The following is a 7,974-nucleotide window of genomic DNA, read 5'->3' on the forward strand; positions in this document are numbered from 1 at the left end:
AAATATTTGTTGAATGAATGAATATGGGATTTTAGGAACTGGAGCAGGAACAGGGAGAACTGTTTTTACCCAGGCAAGCCTTTAGGTATTCCTTCCATCACACCTATACCCTTCAACTTTGTGTTGAGTTTGTTTGACTCAGATAGTTCTAGAATGGGCTGTAATGTGTTCAGTTGACAGGACTGGACCTATGAGTCTGAGAAGTTCAGCTGTAATGTGGTGTTAATAATAGCTGTTACGGTTAGGAGGCTCAAAAAGTGTACTTAGAATGCCTTCTAGCCTTAAAAGCTATGAATCTATGATTCTTGTTTTGACCAAATAATTAAAAAAAAAAGAAAGAAAATGTAAAGCTTTGGCAGAAGGAGCCACTCAACTTTGTAATCCAAGTGTCTTCTGATTTTTACAGTGATGGTTCCTGCTATTAGGTATGATGACCATATTCTGGAGACCTTTGAATTATTGTGAAACAGTATAGAAAATGACAGAGAATATAAGCAAAGCTCAGGCTTCCCAGGTGGTGCTAGTAGTAAAGAACCTGCCAGCCAGTGCAGGACACATAAGAGATGTGGGTTCAATCCCTGGGTTGGGAAGATCCCATGGAGGAGGGCATGGCAACCCACTCCAGTATTCTTGCCTGGAAAATCCCCATGGACAGAGAGGAGCCTGGCAGGCTACAGTCCATAGGGTTTCAAAGAGTTGGCCAAGACTGAAGCGGCTTAGTATGCATGTACAAGCAAACCACAGGGAACCACATTCCAATAAATCTGTAGAGGAAAATTACTTCCAGTTGAAGTTTAAAAAAACCTGTCGAGAATGGTCCTGCCCTGAATAGAGCATTTTAAATTAAAAAAAAAATCTTATGCTTTCCTTGCTTTGGTTTCGTTTTCACCCAATGTGGAGCGTGACTTGATAGTCCTGTATTGTGTTTTAATATAGCTCATCACCGTGTTTCTTTTCCATTGAAGCAAAGTGAGTTGAAAGCTTGAAGGATTTCTCCTGCAATAATTCCCCAGATCTCATTCCTGGTCAGCACCGTGCAGCTCATTTCCATTAAGCAGATAGTCCTCCTTTTTCTTCTTTGCTTCCAGACTCATAATTCTGTGCTTATCTGCACTGAACTTCATTTGCATTTATTAGCTGGGTAGGTACTTGAAATGTCTAAAACCCTTTTATCTGCCTGCTTTGTTTCTCATTATTTGCTGTCTCTTCCAATTTAGTATTAACTACAAACTTGAAATGTTTCTTCTGAAACTGTTGTTCAAATTCTTTGCATACCAATGTAGGGCCTGAAACTGATGTCTGCTGGGATCCCAGTCAGTAACCTGGTTCTGCTTTGAAAAAATTTAACTTCTCACTTTTTACTTTTCTTGCTTGACTGACTGAGGTATGACCTGTTAATGTACGTTTGTTCATATGGTGTTTTGTTGGACATTTGAACCACTGAGCCTCTCCACTATGGTAGATGGAGGTCTGAGGAGCAACACATGACCAGGCAGGGGCTGCCTGACCTCATGAAGCGCACAGACTGTTTTGAGCAGAGATGTCTATGTTGTCCATAACATTTTTCCCTCTACTCAATCCCAACAATTTTCCTGAACTTCAGTTTTTTTAGGATTTGGGCCTTCATTCAGTAATTAATACAAGATGACATTCTAAAACTCAGAATTATTTTAAAAAGCCATTGTTTACTCTATTTTTTCCTTTACAAAGGCCCATGGGAAAACTTACTTTCAGATTTCAGCATCAGAAATAATTCTCCTGAACCACTGATTTGTTTTTAATTATACATTGTGATTGGAGATTATCTTCTACCCACCTTTCTGTGTTGTCTGCCAAGTAACTTGCAGGCACATTTGTATTTCACTCCCAGAAAATGCACCAGATGTTACTGCAGACCTTTAAATATTACTTTCACTAGGGATTTTAGCCTGTCTCTTCTTGGCTTTCATACAATAGCCTCATAATCTCTGTCATCCACCATCTAGAATTCCTGCATTAGCTGTAAGAAAACTGAAGTCTAATTCCTTTTATGTATTTTTCCAAATTATCCAAGATCTTTCCCAGAACATGACAAATTAGAAGTAAATAAATTATTTATATGAGGCTGGGGGGCTGTTTGAGGCATGGGTTTGGATCACTTAACTCTCCCAAACTGGTGTTCTGTGATAAGCCTGAACAATACGAATAGCTGTGGGAACTTGAATAAGTCACATGCATGTGTGTACACGCTCAGTAACTCAGTCATGTCCAACTGTTTGTGACCCCATGAAGTGTAGCCTTCCAGGCTCCTTTGTCCATGAAATTTTCCAGGCAAGAATACTGGAGCAAGTTGCCATGCCCTCCTCCAGGGGATCTTCCCCACCCAGGGATCGAACCCGAGTCTTCTGTGTCTCCTGCATTAGCAACAGATTCTTTACCACTGAGCTGCCTGGGAAGCCTCTTAAGAAGTAAGACCGGGCAGCAAACCAGCCGTGAGAGTCCTCTGTGAAAGGGCTAAGGGAGAGAGGCAAAGGCAGGCTGTTAGGGCCACCCAGAGGAAGATGCCAAACAAACTTTGGGAGCAGTTGAAGAGGTGGAAAGAAGGGCATGTGAGTGGCATTTAGAAGAGCAGGAAGGAGTTAGTCAGGAGGGCACTTTTTTTTTTTTCTTTGCCTGGAAACTGCATTTGCCAACATACTAAGACATGAAAGACTAGTGCCTGTTCAGGGGAGCAGTAGTATTTTTATCTCTTTGGGTTATGGAGTGGGTGGAAAGTGAGACAGGAGGGTCCCCAGAGACTGCATATTGAAGGGTTGTGTGTGCTCTGATGAGACATTTGGACCTCATTCCACAGATCACAGTGATCCACTGAGGGAGTTTAAATGATGTGAGCAAAAGAGAACAGATTTGAAATTTAGAAAGAGAGCCCTCTTACATTAGCATGGTTGATATATTCTAGAGGTTAGATAAAAAATCAGGGCAGTTTTTCATTTCACCCCTAGAAGTGTGTAGGAGTTACCTAGACTTCTGATGTGAATGAACTGGTGAAGAGTGGCAGTGCCATTCACTATGAAAGAGAATGCAGGGTAGGGGCAGCTTGTAAGAGAAAATGAAGTCTCTGTTGTCAACAGATTGAGTCTGACTATTAGGGCTATTAGGATACTTATGTTGGGATGATCCAGACTGTTTGAAATAATAGCCAATACTTACTGAATATGTAAGTAAAGTGCCAGTTGTTTTAACTGCATTACCTCATCTAACCCTTGGGATCAGCTCTATTATCCTATTTCTAGATAAGAAAATGAAGCCTGGAAAGATTAAGTACCTTGTTTAATACCATAGAGCTGGGAAGGGGCTGAATTCCAAATCCCACTTTTAACTACAATTATGTTCTGATTGGAGCTTATGAGAGAGGTTGAGATGAACATGTACAGTTGGCATGTTATATTCACAATGACATGGCTGAAGATGGAAGCCTGGGAAATACCAATATATTTGGGTCCAGCAGAAGAAGAGTGGCTTGTTAAGGATGCAAAAAGCAGAGGAAACAGGGGAAGGAAGAACATGGAGAGAGAGTATTATATCAGGAACACTGGCACCACCAGACTCTGGCAGTGTCATTGTAGGCAATCTATATGTATCTCTGAGCCTTTGCTGATTTTCTCTGTGAAATGGAGATAATGTTACTATGAACGCTTCTCTTGTGTATTCATCAAGATGCATTTATCAAGCATTTGATCTACTGTGTGGCACATAGTAAGTGCTCAGTAAATGGTGGTGGTTTCGTCACCAAGTCATGTCCAACTCTTTTGACCCCCTGGACTGTAGCCTGCCAGGCTCCTCTGTCCATGGGATTCTCCACTCAAGAGTACTGGAGTGGGTTGCTATTTTCTTCTTCATTGTGTGGCACATAGTAAGTGCTCAGTAAATGGCAGCTACTGCTATTACAATGAAAAAAATTGAAGCAATGGAAGAGTTTTAAGAAAGAGTAGCCATTACTTTTAAATGCTGCAGGCAATCACATTAGTAAGGGAGACAGTGTAACTTGTGGGACAGAAACACAGAGAGCAGAATCCAAGAGTTTTGGTAACTACGAAAACAGCAAGAAAAAATTTCCCTCAGTTATGCATCTGCTATTAATTTTACATTACAGAGAACAAATACCTTGGTATCAGTTTTCTTCAAAATCAATTGCAGTGAATTCTGTGAATTATGAATGCCAATACAAATGAAATGAAACATTGATCATTTATAATTACTTGAAAATAACACTGCATTGAAAAAGTGTTAAAGCAGTCTCACTATGCAGAGTATTAAAACTTGCTGTACATGTATTAATCAAGAAGAGGATTTGGCAAAGGACAAAGGCAAGTATAGTTTAGGATTTAAGTTTTCCTTTGTTATAGGGTTCTCTTCTGACTCCTTCTTTATGGTATCATTTTACAAAAGTAAGGAGGTTCAGGACCCCTCCCCAAATCAAAAGAGACATTCATATTTGAGTGACCATTTTACTCCTGATAGAGTCCTTGACATTGGATACTTTGCTTTAACTCCTCATCACACATTTTCTCATCTGTGAAAACCAAAGGATACATTTTAGATTTGTATATAAAATTTCTCAATTGGCAGATCATAGCAGCTAGTTAGCAAAAATACACTGTAGGCCAAACAAATCATATTTGTGGACAGAATTTCGTTCCCAGACCACCGATTTGAAAATATGGTTTACACAAATTCTGAGATTTTAGTTAGAAAGGATTTAGAGAGCCTCTGTGTGCTTAGCCTGCAAAATGATGCCAGACTTCGCATAGATAAAAGGGTGGCTCTTTATATCTCCCACTGCCACAACCATGTCTGTGCATCTGCAATGGATGGTCGTGCGGAACTGCTACAGCTTCTTGATCAAGACAACAAACAGACATACAGCACGGAAACCCAATAATCTGAAGGCCTGCAACTCTTCCTGCTACGATGGGCTCATTCATTACAAGAGGGTGGGAGTGTAGCTGGTGACAGACAGCAAAGTGGTCATGGTGGTGTAGCGGAGATCCAGCCAGAGCACACTGGCCACTTCTTGAGGTGGACCACCATCAACAAGAATGCCGGGGCCACCCTTAGCAGCATCTGGCATAAGAACAAGTACTGCACAGATTTGTGCATGGCCGCCATCTGCAGAGTCAGGGCTATCCAGTGCAACTAGAAGCCTGTAATGGTGAAGAAGTGGACACCGGACACCACTACCCCTCCACCCCCAGCCTCGAACCACCACAAGAGCTCCTGAGTGAATTTTTATTTTCTTCCCCAAAGAAATAAAGCTGTCAGCAGACTTTCCTCAACCAAAAAAAAAAAAAAAAAAAGATAAAGGGGTGTACTGAAGATGTTTCAGGCAAAGCTTTTTGCCTCAAGGGAACTATAACCTTCTTGGAAAGACAAGATTTACCAATGGGAAACTTAGAACACAGAGTTCTGAAAGAAGGGCTTTCCTTATATACTTAAGAGACCTGAATCTTAGAAAGACCTAGTGAGTAGCAGAGTTGATTCTTGAACCAGTCTTTCTGAGCCCTCCCCAAGGTATATTCCATAGATGGTGTGTTTTCTGGTGATAGTGATGCTGTTGGGAGTTCAGAGGGAGAGAGGGGTTTGGGACTGAGATCTTCATCAAGGACATATGGGTAGAGTACGGGAGGGTGAGAGGCTTAAGGGGAAAACATGGAATAAAAGCAAAAGTAATACCAAATCAAGAGTGAAGAGTAAATATGGTGTATTAAGGTATATCAACTGGAATCAGTCAGGTAACAGGAATCATACCACTGTTTGGCAGGGAGAATGTGCTATAAAGTGTTACTGGCCAGGTATTGCTAAGTCACTTTAGTAGTGTCCAACTCTGTGCAACCCCATAGATGGCAGCCCACCAGGTTCCCGTCCCTGGGATTCTCCAGGCAAGAACACTGGAGTGGGTTGCCATTTCCTTCTCCAGTGCATGAAAGTGAAAAGCGAAAGTGAAGTCGCTCAGTCATGTCCAACTCTTTGCACCCCCATGGACTGCAGCCTACCAGGCTCCTCCGTCCATGGGATTTTCCATGCAAGAGTACTGGAGTGGGGTGCCATTGCCTTCTCCTAGAGAACTAAAAGGGCATAAGAGGATAAAGAAGTATCCTAGAGGCAGTAAACACAGGAAGCAGCAATTGCCTCCGGGATTGTGGAACAAACAGAAGTTGGTATTAGAGTTTAGAGGAGTGTTTAGAGGAGTGGCCCCAGGAAGGCAGGACTCAAACCTCAGAAGAGCTACTGCTGCTTGTATCTCTGAGGGAGAATGATAAGTTGGCTCTGGGAGTCTAAAAAAAAAAAGCAAACTGGAACTGCTATTGCAACTGAAACCAACTAGTTGCTCCTTCCAGGTTAAAGAAGTCTTCGAGATGTTGACAGAAGTAGAGAGAAATAGGAAAGAACAAGATTCTTTCCCTTTCCCAGTCCTTTTCCCTAATGCTTGTTATTGTCAGAGCCCTGCTAGGAAGACAGAAATATGAATTCTGTTCCAGTTCCAGCACCAAGTTGAGAAGGATGAGTGAGAGGCTGAGAGATGAATGCTTCTGCATAAACAGCATATGCAGCACAATGGGGCAGCAGCAAGAAACTTGATGGAGGGAGATGCTCTTGTTGGGTGTGGGAGGAGATAAGGCTGAGGGATTGACAGGGACTGGTGATGGACAGCTCCGAATGTTGAGAAGCAATATTCAGATTTGAATTTCATGAGATACTTACAGACTAGGAGGAAAGACAGGATTCTGAATCATGATCTCATTATAGTCATTCACTTGTGTTCTCTTAACAAAGGCATTGTGAAGAGATAGCTAGATGAATGTTGGTTTTAAGGGGATAGGCTCTTTCTCAGGAGCCGCTGGAAGAAAGTTGTCACAAGGTAAGTGCTGAGGCATGGGAGGGAGTCTTTGGCTAGCTGAGAGACATTGCTGTAATTCACAAGGTAGAATTTAATGTCATGCTCCCCTTATTCTGCACATTAGCATGTACAGTTTTCCGTACTAGCCTGTTGGCTTCCAAATAGAGAAATTGTATCACATTCACATTTGTGTATCCTGGGCACAGAAGACTGCCTGAAACATAGTAAGTCCTGAATAAATTTTAAGTAGTTCTACCATACTCACAGAAAACTAGTCAGTCTAATCACACTAGGACCACAGCCTTGTCTAACTCAATGAAACTAAGCCATGCCCATGGGGCAACCCAAGACGGGCGGGTCATGGTGGAGAGATTTGACAGAATGTGGTCCACTGGAGAAAGGAATGGCAAACCACTTCAGTATTCTTGCCTTGAGAACCCCATGAACAGTATGAAAAGGCAAAATGATAGGATACTAAAAGAGGAACTCCCCGGGTCGCTAGGTGCCCAATATGCTACTGGAGATCAGTGGAGAAATAACTCCAGAAAGAATGAAGGGATGGAGCCAAAACAAAAATAATACCCAGCTGTGGATGTGACTGGTGATAGAAGCTAGGTCCAAAGCTGTAAAGAGCAATATTGCATAGGAACCTGGAACATCAGGTCCATGAATCAAGGCAAATTGGAAGTGGTCAAACAGGAGATGGCAAGAGTAAATGTTGACATTCTAGGAATCAGCAAACCAAAATGGACTGGAATGGGTGAATTTAACTCAGATGACCATTAAATCTACTACTGCAGGCAGGAATCCCTTAGACGAAATGGAGTAGCCATCATGGTCAACAAAAGAGTCCAGATTGCAGTACTTGAATGCAATCTCAAAAATGACAGAATGATCTCTGTTCATTTCAAAGGCAAACCATTCAATATCACAGTAATCCAAGTCTATGCCCCAACCAGTAACGCTGAAGAAGCTGAAGTTGAATGGTTCTATGAAGACCTACAAGACCTTTTAGAACTAACACCCAAAAAAGATGTCCTTTTCATTATAGGGGACTGGATTGCAAAAGTAGGAAGTCAAGAAACACCTGGAGTAAC

General features: G+C 41.8%; 1 pseudogene; it reads left to right on the forward strand.

Annotated features, from left to right (window-relative positions):
• The first annotated feature begins 4,829 nt into the window (after positions 1 to 4,829).
• Positions 4,830 to 5,057, forward strand: LOC105000718 (annotated as a pseudogene).
• Positions 5,058 to 7,974: the final 2,917 nt, after the last annotated feature.

This window comes from Bison bison, unplaced genomic scaffold, assembly GCF_000754665.1.
Source record: "Bison bison bison isolate TAMUID 2011002044 unplaced genomic scaffold, Bison_UMD1.0 scf7180017864373, whole genome shotgun sequence".
Classification (NCBI taxonomy): domain Eukaryota; kingdom Metazoa; phylum Chordata; class Mammalia; order Artiodactyla; family Bovidae; genus Bison; species Bison bison.